The following is a 16,275-nucleotide window of genomic DNA, read 5'->3' on the forward strand; positions in this document are numbered from 1 at the left end:
GGTTTAAATCATACCTAACTGGAAGAGTGCAGAAAGTTGAAATAAGCAGTTCACATAATATGCAAAAAATTTCACATAATATGCAAAAAACTGTTGATTTCTCAGACTGAAGACCATTCAAGAATAGGGTGCCTCAAGGTTCGGTCTTGGGTCCTCTGCTGTTCTTAATGTACATTAATCACTTGCCATTCTATATTCACGAAGATGGAAAGCTGGTACTTTTTGCCGATGATACAAGTATAGCTATCACACCCAACAGACAAGAATTAACTGGTGAAATTGTAAACGATGTTTTTCAGAAAATCATTAAGTGGTTCTCTGCAAATGGGCTCTCATTAAACTTTGACAAAACACAGTATATACAGTTCCACACAGTAAATGGAATGACACCATTAATAAATACAGACTTCGATCAGAAATCGGTAGCTAAGGTAGAATATTCAAAATTTCTAGGTGTATGCATTGATGAGGGGTTGAACTGGAAAAAACACACTGAGGATCTGCTGAAAAGTTTGAGTTCAGCCGGCCGCGGTGGTCTAGCGGTTCTGGCGCTGCAGTCCGGAACCGCGGGACTGCTACGGTCGCAGGTTCGAATCCTGCCTCGGGCATGGGTGTGTGTGATGTCCTTAGGTTAGTTAGGTTTAAGTAGTTCTAAGTTCTAGGGGACTTATGACCTAAGATGTTGAGTCCCATAGTGCTCAGAGCCATTTGCACCATTTTTTTTTTTTTTTTGAGTTCAGCTACTTATGCTACTAAGGTCATTGCATATTTTGGCGATATACATCTCAGTAAATTAGCTTACCATGCCTATTTTCATTCTCTGCTTTCGTATGGCATCATATTCTGGGGTAACTCATCATTGAGTAAAAGAGTGTTCATTGCACAAAAGCGTGTAATCAGAATAATTGCTGGAGCTCATCCAAGATCATCAAGCAGACACTTATTTAAAGAGCTAGAGACCTTCAATGTAGCCTCACAATATATATACAGGGCTATTACAAATGACTGAAGCGATTTTATAAATTCACTGTAGCTCCATTCATTGACATATGGTCACGATACACTACAGATACGTAGAAAAACTCATAAAGTTTTGTTCGGCTGAAGCCGCACTTCAGGTTTCTGCCGCCAGAGCGCTCGAGAGCGCAGTGAGACAAAATGGCGACAGGGGCCGAGAAAGCGTATGTCGTGCTTGAAATGCACTCACATCAGTGAGTCATAACAGTGCAACGACACTTCAGGACGAAGTTCAACAAAGATCCACCAACTGCTAACTCCATTCGGCGATGGTATGCGCGGTTTAAAGCTTCTGGATGCCTCTGTATGGGGAAATCAACGGGTTCGGCCTGCAGTGAGCGAAGAAACGGTTGAACGCATGCGGGCAAGTTTCACGCATAGCCCGCAGAAGTCGACGAATAAAGCAAGCAGGGAGCTAAACGTACCACAGCCGACGGTTTGGAAAATCTTACGGAAAAGGCATTTCTTAAACAGGAGATTGGAAAACTGATGGATCGGTCGTGGTGGAGATCATGATCAGAAATTCATGTCATGGCCTCCACGCTCTCCCAACTTAACCCCATGCGATTTCTTTCTGTGGGGTTATGTGAAAGATTCAGTGTTTAAACCTCCTCTACCAAGAAACGTGCCAGAACTGCGAGCTCGCATCAACGATGCTTTCGAACTCATTGATGGGGACATGCTGCGCCGAGTATGGGAGGAACTTGGTTATCGGCTTGATGTCTGCCGAATCACTAAAGGGGCACATATCGAACATTTGTGAATTCCTAAAAAAACTTTTTGAGTTTTTGTATGTGTGTGCAAAGCATTGTGACAATATCTCAAATAATAAAGTTATTGTAAAGCTGTGAAATCGCTTCAATCATTTGTAATAACCCTGTATTCACTTATGAAATTTGTTATTAATAATCTGAACGAATTCAAAAGTAATAGCAGTGTACATGGCTACAGCACTAGGAGAAAGGATGATCTTCACTACTCAAGGTTAAATCTAACTTTGGCTCAGAAGGGGTTAAATTATGCTGCCACAAAAGTCTTTGGTCACTTACCTAATAACATCAAAAGTCTGACAAATAACCATATAGCATTTAAAAGGAAATTAAAAGAATTTCTTGATGGCAGCTCCTTCTACTCGAATTTTTGGATATAGTAAGTGGGTGATTTCCCCAAACCCCACAGCCGGCCGGAGTGGTCGTGCGGTTCTAGGCGCTACAGTCTGGAACCGAGCGACCGCTACGGTCGCAGGTTCGAATCCTGCCTCGGGCATGGATGTGTGTGATGTCCTTAGGTTAGTTAGGTTTAAGTAGTTCTAAGTTATAGGCGACTGATGACCTCAGAAGTTGAGTCGCATAGTGCTCAGAGCCATTTGAACCATTTGAACCCAAACACCACAAAAAAATTAAGTGTCATGTAATATTTTGTGTAATGTAATATCTTGTATAGACACCTTTTATTAACCTGACACGTTCCACATCATTACAAAGTGTCGTATTCATGATCTATGGAACAAGTACTAATCTAATCTAATTGTACTCCTCTGACTCAATTTTCAAAACGTTGAGTGTCAGAGGATCCACAAAAGGTATAATTTTGAACAATTTGTTATAGTCTTTGTGTTCTCTTGGTACCATGTTATGATTATTGTTTACGTGTAAGTAAGCCCTCAACTTAAAAAATCGATCTCGTGACATAGTTCCTGCTATAGGCTCATAACGGGTAGAAGCAGCCTAGTACATCCTATACTTAGGCATTGGAACAACTGCAGCTAAAATGTGGATTCCAAGAAACTGTGACATCTCAACTGCAGATGTGTCGATGGACTTCCCTGTTTTTTGCGTAGAATATACATTTGTTTGATCTACTAGGATCTGAATGATGGTGCTATCAATAAATTTTTCGAAGTAATTCAGTGGGGTTAATTCCTCATTTGGAGGATCAGAAAATGTGGAATGATAGGTCACATCTAGTGGTTCCATATTTTTGTGTAGCCGACGTCTGCTTCTTACCTGACATACAGGATTTGGTGCTTCAAGACGAACAGCGAGGGGGAGTCTCGTCTAGCTCTTCCTCCTCACTGTCATTCGGTGTGTGAATTTCCATAGGAATATCTAAACAGTCTATATTTACAGTTTCATCAGCAAGATCTTCATCACCAAAAACTTTCTCGAACAGCAGCTTCCAAATTAGATTCCTGATTTCTTCAAAGTCAGCATCTTCAAAATCAGATATATCACCTTCCAAAATTGCGACAATTTCTACATCTGTCAGCGACCGCATCATACCTACAAATAAAGCATATTAAAGAAGTAATTATATCGTGTATTATAGCGTAAAAATTGCAGTCTAATGTCAGGAAAAATAACCATTTGCAATATCTTCTTCAGATTATATGTAATATTTGTTTATATAGCCCATTAGAAGTGATAAAAGTGGATAGCAGAAACTAAATATCTGTGTAATCGTCAGTAAACAACATCGGCATATGTTAAAGTATGCACATGACAAAAACCTACTGATTCCAAATGGAATCAATGTTTTCTAATTTTGAAAATTCTTATTTCGGAAACACATTCTAAAAATTGAATATAAGCACATTATTATCTAATTCTAAAGCAACAGAAAGCGATAAAAGCTAATATTTATAAATTTAATACATACCTGTTATTATTTTACAAAGTTGCTATTGCATACCGAAACAGGAACGCCACGCGCACGTCAACAAACAACAGAATATTAAGACCTAACAGTCGATTATTATCGACCAAGAAGATGCTACAATCCGTTGGAAGAAAACGGAGCCTCATCTTATGACTCCATCTGGGAACATTTGCTGCGTAATATGGGCTCCACAAGCCAGGTTATTTGGTGATTCTAATTGGAATCACACGGGCAGGAAGTGTTAATCGTTTCTCGCAAAAATCGTTCTCGAATATTAAACGTACCTTGTTCGTTCAGCCGAAGACTAAAATTTACGTTTGTGTAAAATTTAGTTCAAAATTTTGTGAATTTTAAAAATGTAAAATTAACGAATAAATAATTTTGTTTGTCAGGCATTCTTACCATGATACTACTGTGCATATGAGACTTAAAGTGTAGTCCCAATTGCAGCGCGGGATTAGCCGAGCGGTCTAGGGCGCTGCAGTCATGGACTGTGCGGCTGGTCACGGCAGCTTCGAGTCTTCCCTCGAGCATGGGTGTGTGTGTTTGTCCTTAGGATAATTTAGGTTATGTAGTGTGTAAGCTTAGGGACTGATGATCTTAGCAGTTAAGTCCCATTAGGTTTCACACACATTTGATTTTTTTTTTTTTTTTGTAGGCCCAATTAGTTTTTGCATAACGTTTACAAAAGTTATTCACAGCCATCACGGGGAAGTTTTAATCACTAATGTAAACAAAATAAAAAAAATCTAATTCTAACCGGCTATGCCGGTGGTGTAAGAAGTCCTGTGGATATTTAAAATATCGCTCCGTATACATGCGCTGTATCTTGAGTGTCTTTTGTAGGCTAATTTGAGGTACGCCTTAAGTGTGCTGTGTAGAGTTGCGCCTTACGAAAACCACGGTTCGGTAGTTTTGGTGCAGTAAAGATGTTCAAATGTGTGTGAATTCCTAAGGAACCAAACTGCTGAGGTCATCGGTTCCTAGACTTACACACTGCTTAAACTAACTTATGCTAAGAACAACACACACACACACACACACACATATGCCCGAGGGAGGACTCGAACCTCCAGCGGGAGGCGCCACGCAATCCGTGGCAAGGCGCCTGAGACCCCTCGGCTTTGGCGCAGTACACAATTGACGTAGTAAATGGTAGGATTTCCAGTAGTATTGGTAGCACTAGTATGGAACGAAACATAAATGAATGTGTTTGAGAGAAACTGGGAACTGACGACTTCTTTTGTTAGTCCACTGTGTGTCATGTCCTTAATTTTGCTGTTTCTCTGCACTCACCTGCAAGAATACTCTCGAAGCAAATTGATTCTGGTGTCATGATAACGAAATTACTCAGCGAGAGAATTTCAACGTTTAATCTTGTCTGTGAAAACATTGTGAACAAGTTAAATGTAAACGGTGTGTGACGAGGGCCGGTCGCCGGGTGCAAGTCTTTCGATTTGACGCCACTTCGGCGACTTGCGCGTCTGTGGCGATGAAATGATAATGCTTAGGACAACACAACACCCAGTCCCTGAGCGTAGAAAATCTCTGACCCAGCCGCAAATCGAACCCGGGTCCTTAGGACTGACATTCTGCCGCGCTGACCATTCAGCTACAAGGAGTGGACGTGAACAAGTTGATATTCAGCGTTGAGCAGCGTGGTCCCTATAGCATGGTGGTTACGTAGCTCATAACCAGGATGAATTAAATACAAAACTTTCCTCCATTATTGGGTCTCTAACATCTATAACGAAGCTCCTGAAGTATAAACACTTCTAGCGACTACTTCGTCTATGTTTGTCAGAAATTGTTGTAGAAATGCTAGGTTAAACTGATGACGTGGCGTCCGAGAAACTGGTAATGAGAGCCCGCAGAAATAGCATACCTCTACGTTTCATTAGTTGGTTCAGAAGTGCTCCTCGAATTTTATCCTGATCACTGTAAAGGCTCCTGAGCCACACGTTTGATAGATTTGGGCAGAGTCTACACTTCTGAAAAGTTGCCTTACACGTGGCTTCTGTCTTTCTTTTCGGTGGTCCTTATGTTGTACAGTTCCCACAGTTCCAAACGATTACGCATGCTGAAGAACGTTGGTCGCTTACTGATGTTCCGTAGGCTAGGTGGCCCTTTCTATATCCTCACTCAGTTTCTAGACGGTTCAACGCTTCCGGTCACGAGGGGAATCTAGCAAGACGCTGATCGTATACCTAAACAAAGCGACCGAACGCCCGCCATGTATGCAACACACCTAACTTACAGGTAATGGATCTTCACTGACCAAATCTACTGGGAAAACTATCGTAGTCTCTGCTTACATATGACAGTTTTTAACTCTAGTCTTATGTCAAATTGTTCGTCTCGGCCTCGTGTACACAACCGTGGTGCGTTGCAGTTATCGTTTACATCTTGTATATGAGCAGCCTATTTTAATAACGCAATGCAAGAGTGTAACAAACTGACAGGCCATCACTTCAATTTTTTCTTTTGCTACTTTGCTATTTAAATCGATTTAAGTTTATTCAAAGAGTGAAACAAGTTTATAATACTCATAAGGTAGTTAGATGGGGTAAATTGGACACCTCTATTCGAAGAAATAGCGGTGGTGGTCTTTCAGTTTCACATAATTATCCTGAGTAACGTACCAAAAGAAATTATACATCAACCCCAATAGATGCGGCAGACAGAATTTGGGTAGTGTGGAAACACGGGCCATATCAGATTAGAGCGTTTTACTCACGCCGCACCGTGACATATTCAGTTCAAATGGTTCAAATGGCTCTGAGCACTATGGGATTTAACTGCTGTGGTCATCAGTCCCCTAGAACTTAGAACTACTTAAGCCTAACTAACCTAAGGACATCACACACATCCATGCCCGAGACAGGATTCGAACCTGCGGCCGTAGCGGTCGCGCGGTTCCAGACTGTAGCGCCTAAAGCCTCTCGACCACTCCGGCCGGCCACATATTCAGTCCAGCAGTTGCAGACAGTGGTGATAACATCACATTCCTTGTTGAGATAACGCGCAGAACCCGTAGTCTCGTTATCCCAGGATTTGATGTAATGTTTCTTCTGGTTGTAAGTACATATTCATGTAAGTAACCATTTTTGTTTGGCACCCACGCTTCCCAGAGGGTTTACTAAGTATCACGATAGACATCGTCATTCACACATACGCACAAACGTGATTTGTAGGACGAGGCAAAACGTTTCGATCCTCAGCAGTTCCCGCGCCCGTCCGCGCGCGCGTGTGTGTATGTGTGTGTGTATGTGTGTGTGTGTGTGTGTGTGTGTGTGTCCCCTGGAACGTCAAATTAACTCCTATCGGTGACTCTTTCTCTAATTACGTCAAACACGCTCGCTTCCAGAGACGAAGAGGCTCATCTTTCTTAATTAAGCCTACTACTGGATTACCGTATCTGCTGGGGGCCCTCTCAGGCGAACATATCCGATAACCCACGTCCAGAAGGCTCTTTCGTGGCTTGAGAAATCAGACAGGAACTCACGAAAAATTCCTATTCCAAAGAAGACAGGAACTGAGATGTATGACTATTACCGAACCATCTATTTAATAAGTCATGATTTCGAAATACTGACTCGAATTACGTACAGAAGAATGGAAAATTGGTAAAAACCGACCTCGAGGAACATGACTTTTAATTCCGAAGATATTTAAGAAAATGCAAGAAGGCACTGATCCTATGAGTGATTATAGAAGACAGACCTGCATTTTCAGCGTCTGTACATTTAGAGAATACCTTCGACAAACTTAACAAGAATACTCTTTAAAATTCTGAAGGTAATAGGGAGAGAAAATCTAACTACGACTTTTCAAAATCCAGGCTGCACTGGTAAAAGCCGTAGAACATGAAAGGGAAGCAGTATTGAAAAGGGAGTAGGACAGAATTGTTACCTCTCCCCGCTGTCATTTAATCTACGCATTGAACAAACAGTAATGGTAACTACGGAAAAATTTGGTACGAAGATTAATTTGAGGGAGAAGGGATAAAAACTTTGAAGTTTGCGATGACATTGTAATTCTATCAGAGGCGGCGAATGACCTGGAAAATCATTTGAAGGTAATGCTTGGTGTCTTAAAAAGAGGTTAAAAGTGAACATCAATAAGAGTAAAACAAGGATGATTGGAATGTAGTCGAATTAAATCAAGCGATGTTGATAGAATTAGATTATGAAATGTGACACTGGAAGCTGTCAATGAATTTTGCTATTTGGGCCGAAAAATAACTAAAGACGGTGGAGGTAGAGAGAATATAAAATGCAGACTGGCATCAGCAAGATTTTTTTTTTAATATTTCCGACAAAAGGGAATTTGTTAATATAGAATATAAATTTAAACGTCAGGAAGTCTTTTCTGAAGGTATTTGTATGTAGCCTTGTACGAAAGTGAACATGGACGATAAGCAGTTCACACCAGATGAGAATAGGAACTTTTGAAATGTGTTGCTACAGAAGAATGCTGGACAATGTATGGATTGATGCAGTATTTAAGAAAAATATACTGAATCGAATTAGAGAAAAGAAATTTACGACACATGTTAAATAAAATAAGTGATCGGTTGATTGGACATATCCAGAGGCCCCAAGGAATTTTGTAAGGTAATGGAATTAAGTATGTGTGTGGGTGGGGGTGGGAGGGGGGTGAAATTATAGAGTGAGACCAAGACTAGAGAAAAATTAACTAGGTTAAAAGCTAATTTGGATTTCAGGAGCTAGACAGAAATAATGTTTCACAGAACAGCCTAGCATTGTCAGCATAAAATCAGACTTCCTACTGAAGACAACTACTACTACAAATGAGCTTAATAGATTTTCTGTTTGTAACTTAATATAATATTTACGTTCCAACCTCATCTGTTATTTTAAAGGAATCTTCAGGTGATTTAGTCTCGAAAATTTATTTTCATTTTTACTCATACTCAATCAGTGCTGTACTCAACATGGTTTAAGTTCCCTGTGTACCTATGTTACTCTCTCGTACGACCTGCAGCGACGTACAACGATCCTAGCAGCGTCCCTCTCAGTTCGTCCACATCTGCCGTCAAGCCTATTTGATAAGCTGGACCAGTATATGGAAACCGCTCGTACTAGATTTACAACTGCGCTACTCTTTCCTAAAACCGTTCAAAAAAATAGCTCTGAGCACTATGGGACTTAACATCTGAGGTCATTAGGCCCCTAGAACTTAGAACTACTTAAATCTAACTAACCTAAGGACATCACACACATCCATGCCCGAGGCAGGATTCGAACCTGCGACCGTAGTAGTCGCGCGGTTCCCGACTGAAGCGCCTTAACCGCTTGGCCACCGCGGCCGGCTAAAACCGTTCCAACAAATCTTAATCTTCCAGTCACTTCTATAGTTTTTTACATGTTTTTACCAATTCATATCCACTTTCAATACGAGGGTGTGCTAAAAATTTTCCGAATTTTTGTGTGAAAACTGTGAAAGCTTTTTAAATAAAACAAGTGTTACTACCATTCTGCATCTTTACTCTTCGTGCCTACATGTTTATTTCTGAACATAGTCACCCTGGCAACGAACACATTTCGCTCAACGAGAGACCAGTTTGTTGATACCGTTACTGTACAATATTTGATTTTGTTGACGGAGCCACAACCTCACCTCTGCTTGGCACGCTTCATCACCGTCAAAGTGAAGTCCTCGAAGGCGTTCTTTAAGTTATGGAAACATATGAAAATCAGGTCGGGCCAAGTCGGGACGGTATGGAGGATGATCGATGGCAGTGAAACAAAAGCATCGGATTGTTGGAGATGTCGCAACTCTCGTCATGCTGAAGGGGAGGTGCTCCACGTGTGGACGAACTCGTTTACAGCATCCTGTTTCTCACCGCCGTGTTACAAGCTGCAGTTACAAGCCCTCTAGCGGCAGAGGGCTGTAGATATGTACACATGAAGGATAATGATGTAGTATGTTAATAACGTTTGTCTTATTTAAAAAGCTTTAAAAGTTTTCACATACAAAATTCGGTGGCATTACATTTCAGCACATCCTCGTATATCCCTAAATACTTAAACGATGTGATGCGTTCACCGCTAATCTTGTAATTGGATACAATCGGGTTCTTTCTCAAGCGTCAAGGAGAACTGAGTTTCACTTAACCACATATAAGAGCTACCATTCATTACACCAAGTAGATTTTCTGTCCAAGATGTTCTGCGTTTGATTAAGATCGTCCAACGACGATACTTTCCTATAAATAAAAGCAAAAGCGACCTGAGTGTGCTCATATATCGGTAATATACAGCAGAACATTAATGGTCTGATAATGCTTCCTTGTGGGAACAACCGATGATACTTTCCTTTCTGCTGAATATTCACCTTCAGGACTATGGTAGTGAGCTACATTATAGCTTTAGTCACAAATGATGGCGGTCGAGTTTAGGCTCGTTCTGCGCACCTAAGTCACGCATTCTCCGACACCCACTGGGTGTTCAGTAATGCTCTGAGGGACCTGATGTGAATGTTGTAACCAATGCAAGTATTAAACTTGATGGTAAAGTGTTATTTAGTGGATTTTTATTCCATTTGTTGCGAGTTGTCGTGGTTGATGTTGGTGTTAAGCAACAAATTCTGCACAAGCAAGTGAGAGACATAATTTGCAGGATACACGCTTACATGAAGTGCAAAGCACGGGTATGCGCGTACTGCAGATGTTACTTTGAACTGGCTACAATGCAATGACGTCCTTTTCTCGACCTGCGCGAACCGCATCGTTCGTGGATAGGACTACAGCCGAAAATGATCTGACTGCGAGTAGCAACTCCTGCAAGCTAGACTTCCCTCAAACAACCAAAAGTACACAGGACGGCCGCTTCGCCAGGCGAAGGTGGATCCGACCTGCTGCAGAGGTCGCTAGCAGATTGGAACTGAGTTCTACGTCACGCATCACGTGCAATAATTAGTGTGGAGGTTAGTATCATTGCACAAGAAGATATAAGTCCAGTCGCTGTCGCCGCTACCACAGCAGTTCACCTGTCCGAAGAAGGCTCCACCGCTCTTCGACAACGATCGACACCATCAAGGAAGTGCATATACCGTGTTGGAGGCTGCAGTGTGCACCAAGTGAACTTAACCTCAGAGCAGGGTCGCCAAAAGCTAGAAATCTTGTACAACGATCTCTTGAAGATGAGTACTTATGTGTCATTGAATAAATATTATTTCTGGAAATAGAACTGTTGTAATTTCAGTGACTGTCCTTACAGGAATGCATGCCTGACGTTAGGACGGGAGTAGATCCGGTACTTACACTGACATCAGTGGCATATCCGTGTTCGTTGCCAACCTACACATTGGCGACGATATGTAGCTAAAAAAAGAAACGTAGAGTAGTTGCATATATGTTAAGATAGTCCGTATTTTCATTTCTTGACTATTACCCAACAGTCTGGAACGCCTTTTGAAAATACAGGAATACGAAATTTACTTGTTCACTTGCCTCTGCTATACGCCAGATTTTGCATGTGTATAAAGGAAGCATTGTTTGAAACGAGTGATATCTCCTCAGAGCACATTTATCGAGTAAAAGAAATTTCCTTATCTCAAGGAGTGCAATAACCTTCGAGCTTAAAATACGAACTAGGGTCCTGCAACAGATGCTCTTTACCGATATTGGTCTGTAAATGTGTGCATCAGACTTTTTGCATTTTTTGTGGCAGGCTGTCTTTTACAGTTCCGGCGCGAGAGTCTTACGAAATATAAGCTAGCACAAACACTGATTTAGAAGCGCTAATTCATATTTATCGCTGCCATCTGCAAAGTCGTGAATGAAAGTATAGAACAGAGCAGTGAATATGAATTAATGGTTTGGCTGGCACTCTAATGTTTTGAGAAAGCTTTTCACTTAGTTTCAATGATGTCTGTTATAAAAGATCTTGAGAAAAAAAGCACTGACTTAACGTAGCTATTGAACTGAAGAATGTGTAAGTAAGTACTGCAGCTTCCGTGAATTTGCTCAGGACAGTGAGAAGTTCAGAACTGAAAGAGGGGTCAGACAAATACATTCCATATCATGTAAATTGTTCTGGAGGAAGCTTTTAGATCCCTATACTGAAAAGACGAAGAAGGAATACGTGCCAACGGAACTTACCTGAAACACCTTCGTTTTACTGATGACACTGTATTGTTTGCCTCTAGGATAGTTAAATTTCCGCAACGAATTACACATCTTAATAGAACTAGTTTGAAATGAAACCTGATGATCAATTAGAGTAAGGCTAAATCAACTCATAACCAACGTATGAGAAAGAAAATAATACAAATTAACGGTGAATTCACTGAACAAATGGACAAGATTTTATGTTTATGCCATTTTAAAGAAACAGCTGAACTGATCGCAAAATAACTAAACAGAAGATAAAAAATGTCGTCTAGAGCCTTTGGTTACTTAAATAGTGCTTGAAAAATCGAAATTTCCGATGTGTCTGAAACTGTAAAATTACAATCATTCAGTATTACCAGCTTGCTTTGTATCAGCGAATAATGGAATATAACGGCTAAGAAACGGATGAGATGACTACCTAATGGACGACAGGCTGACAACTTTACAAAACTAGTAGGAGCAACTTGAATGCGATAGCTGGAGACGGTAGATCTGCAGGAAGGCTTTACCCGGCAGTCGAAGTGTAATAGCTCGAGGTCATGATGATAACCCAACATAAAATATCATAGGAATTTTGTCTGGGACTAGCACCTTGTTTCCTTTGAGAAACTGTAACTGTCTTTTCGGTAGCTAGGGCATTATTGCTTCTGAGATGAGTAACTTAGTACATCGATATCTTTGTGTTCATTTTTGACGTGTAAGTTCTTCCCAAGAGAAAAAAAAGAGAAAGGTAAGCATATGTAATGACGGAAAAAAGAGTTGCAAAGGAAATTAAAAAAAAGAACCCGAAACCAAAGGTAAAGGCACAGTAAGTTAGATAATTAATTGATTAATTTATTAATTATCAATTAGTATTTTATTAATTACTTATAGGAATTTAAATTCCCGTTAATATAGAAAGACAGAAGTAACATTATTAATAGGGAGCTAGGGGAAAGGATAGATGAAAATGCAATGAATGTGCAGCCGTCAGTGTGTTCAAACACTATCTCATTTCACTGATAGATAATTGATCTTCTGACAATTCACTGAACAAGGTGATATAATGGTAAGACACTGGACTCTGATTCTGGAGGACGGTTGTTCAAATTCCCGCTTGGCCGTCCTCATATAGGTTTCACACGATTTCACTAAATCGCTTAAGGTGAATGCCGAGATGGTTCCTTTGAAAGGCTGCGTCCAGTTTCCTACCCCAAGTTTGTAATGACCTCGTCGTCGAAGGGACGCTAAACTCTGATCCTTCTGTCTTCTTACAACTCACGGTTAGAAGAGCAATATCTAAAGTCGACAATGTCCGTCAGCAATCACCGAATTCGAAACGCCATTAGGAGGAGATTTTGATGTAAGGGGACGGGATTCATCATGTTTTGCATCAAGTGTGAGTGAGGGGCACAATTTGTGGGGTGTGGAGCATGGTAATGTTTGCGTTTCTCGTATACGCCATAGCGCAACCCTTATACTGGAACTAAGGTAATAAGAAACTCTCCGCGTGCCCATGAACACACTAGAACGGCGAGACCGAATGCATAAACGGCAGGGGCTGAGAACACAGCTGATTTGTCAGTACTCTAGACTGGCGCCGAAGTAATAAAAACGCTCCGAAATCGGGTTCATAGAAACAGTTCCTTAACTCTGCTAAGGAATCAGAAGAGCGCATTTGAAAGTAACTAATACATTACCTCTGTTGAAATATTATTTGAACTGAACAGTGGAAAATCCGGGATGGAATGTAACAATATTATGAAAAGGATAGTTGCCGAGCAAAAACAAATTGCATGAAGGGGTGGACATGATTCCCAAGAACAGATGCATACTTGTGTTGATACAGTGTGGACTCCAGAAAGACGAGATCACCCAGGGAATGCCACGAAAACATTCCCTAGACCATAACGCTCCCTTCTCCGGCCTGGACCCTTCCGAAGACTGTTGCAGGATCTTTGCCTTCAGACGTTTCACGCCTTACACCCAACGGCCATCTGTCCGATGGGGCATAAAACTTGATTAGTCTCAATTCTCTTCGTGTCTGAACTGTTTACCGTCCTTGTTTCACTTCTGTACAAGGCTACACACCAGCCAAATACAATCAAAAAATAATTCGTCGCATTCAAAATTTATATTCTAAGATAACAAATTTCTCTTTATCAGAAACCTTTTCTTGTTATTGCTATTCCGCATTTTACATTCTCGGTACTTCGGAAATCATCAGTTATTTTGCTGCCTAGATAGCAGAATTCATCTACTTCTCTTAGTGTCTCATTTCCTGATCTTCACACAGCACTGTCTGATTTAATTAGATTACATTCCATTATCCCTGTTTTACTATTATTCATTGTATAACCTCTTTCCAATAAACTATCTTTTCCCTTCAGTTGATCTTCCAAGTCCTTTTCCATCCCTGACAGAACTACAATGTCATTGCCAAACCTCAAAATTTTTATCCGTACGCATACGACAGCATGCGCTGCCGAATATGTTCCAAAAAGCCACGCATAAAAACGCGATTTTTCTGAGGCTGATACCTCGGGTTCTGTTGGTGTTGAAAAGGTAGGATCAAATGTTTTGGATGGACTTTGGTCTAGGAACCATTTGTATACACAACAGAAAGATTATCTTATTGTACAGGGTAAAAGTTTGAATTTTACACAATTCCTCCAGCTCAGGTAAATGGAGCAAATCGGTTGGTGGTTTTTGTATTACATGTGGGGTACGGTGAATGTTAAGGGTCTTATGGAGGCACCATTTAGTTCATAGGTCGCTCGTGAGAAAACCCTAAAAACATGCTTTCTGGGTACCAAAACCTAGGCACGGAATCCAAGACGGCTGTACACAGAAAATGGCTGAAATTTTTACGAAATATTCCTAGGATCCTGATCTCTAATGACTTTGATAATTTTCACGGTATCTTTATTTGTTTCAGAGATACGTATATACAAAGTTACCTTACTTGTGTACGTAAAAGACGCACATAAAATCCGGTGTGAGGTGAAAACGTAGTTTATAAAGTGACATAGCACGGAGAAATTCTCTGTGAAGGGTCTCCGTTTTCATCAGAGGGATTCTAAGAACCAGATGTTGTAGTACTGAATTACAAGCAAACGTTTTGTGCATGTAAAATTCGATCTGAGCTGTATGGTTAGTCTTATGTTATTGCAATTTTTATAAGTAAATTATCAAGATTTTACTGGCGTGAAGTTGTTTCCATATGAGTGATATTCCCTACTGTAACAGGGAAAAGAAGGGGACCAGCTGAAAAATGTTCCTATCGGAGCACAAAAATGACTAACATGTTAGTGTTTCAAAAGATGTTACTGAAATGTACGGTACCAGTTGCCTCACTCTACCATGATCAGCAACTTTAAAAATTTTCCCAAAACTTGGGCATGCGAACGTATTCTCGCTTTTTTATGCTGAGAGAGAAGCATACAGTGGTAGTGGGACAGAGACGGAAAAGTAATAAATACTGGAAGACATTAGACAGTGGTTGTGATACACAAAGAGCGAAGGAGACAATGACAGTGTGAGAGAAAGAGACACAGAGGCAGTTACCATCATTCGCATGGCACACACATGCTGTACAATTGTAATATGTGATGAATCCATCCCACAAATGTGCCATTGGCATTCATAAGATCATTCTTCATTTCCTTATAGGATTTTAGGGCCCACTCCTCTCTCATATGTCTAATACACAGCGCCCCACAGTCACAACTCGGAGACTCCACAATACTCCCTTCATATAGTGAGTCAAAGCACCAACCACATCCAGTACGCATTCTACTTTCCTGTCGAGTTCTACACGCACGCTATCACAGTTACATTCCCTTTATTGGTAATATCCGACCTATTTGCAGTTATTATTCCAGAGATCCCTTACTTTGGTGTTACCTGCCCAACGTACAGTAGTGGTGGCTGTCTCGTAAGACGAGTATGTAGTGATGAATGGCATGTTCCTGATTGTGGAAATCTCTAAGCAGGGTCTCCGTTCTGCGAACCTCTGGTGGCAGCCGGCCAGAGTGCCCGAGCGGTTCTAGTCGCTAAAGTCTGGAACCGCGCGACCGCTACGGTCGCAGGTTCGAATCCTGCCTCGGGCATGGATATGTGTGATGTCCTTAGGTCAGTTAGGTTTAAGTAGTTCTAAGTTCTAGGGCACTGATGACCTGAGAAATTAAGTCCCATGGTGCTCAGAGCCATTTGAACCATTTTTTGAACTTCTGGTGGTAGTCAAGCATAGTTGACAGTGACAGAACAATGCTAGGGAACGAGTAAACGAGATAGTGCGACTGCAAGAAGAATAAAGGGAAGGACAAAGTGGAAGTGAGTGAGAGACAGAGTGTATGACAACAACATCAAGGAAGGGAGAGAGATAGTGACAGGGAGAAGAGAGAGCAGCAGCGGGTAGGAATAAATGAGACAGAAGCAATAAGAGAGAGCCAGAGGGAGCCAGTGACAGCGACAAAAGA

The sequence above is a fragment of the Schistocerca cancellata genome, chromosome 4 (genome assembly GCF_023864275.1).
Source record: "Schistocerca cancellata isolate TAMUIC-IGC-003103 chromosome 4, iqSchCanc2.1, whole genome shotgun sequence".
Classification (NCBI taxonomy): Eukaryota; Metazoa; Arthropoda; class Insecta; order Orthoptera; family Acrididae; genus Schistocerca; species Schistocerca cancellata.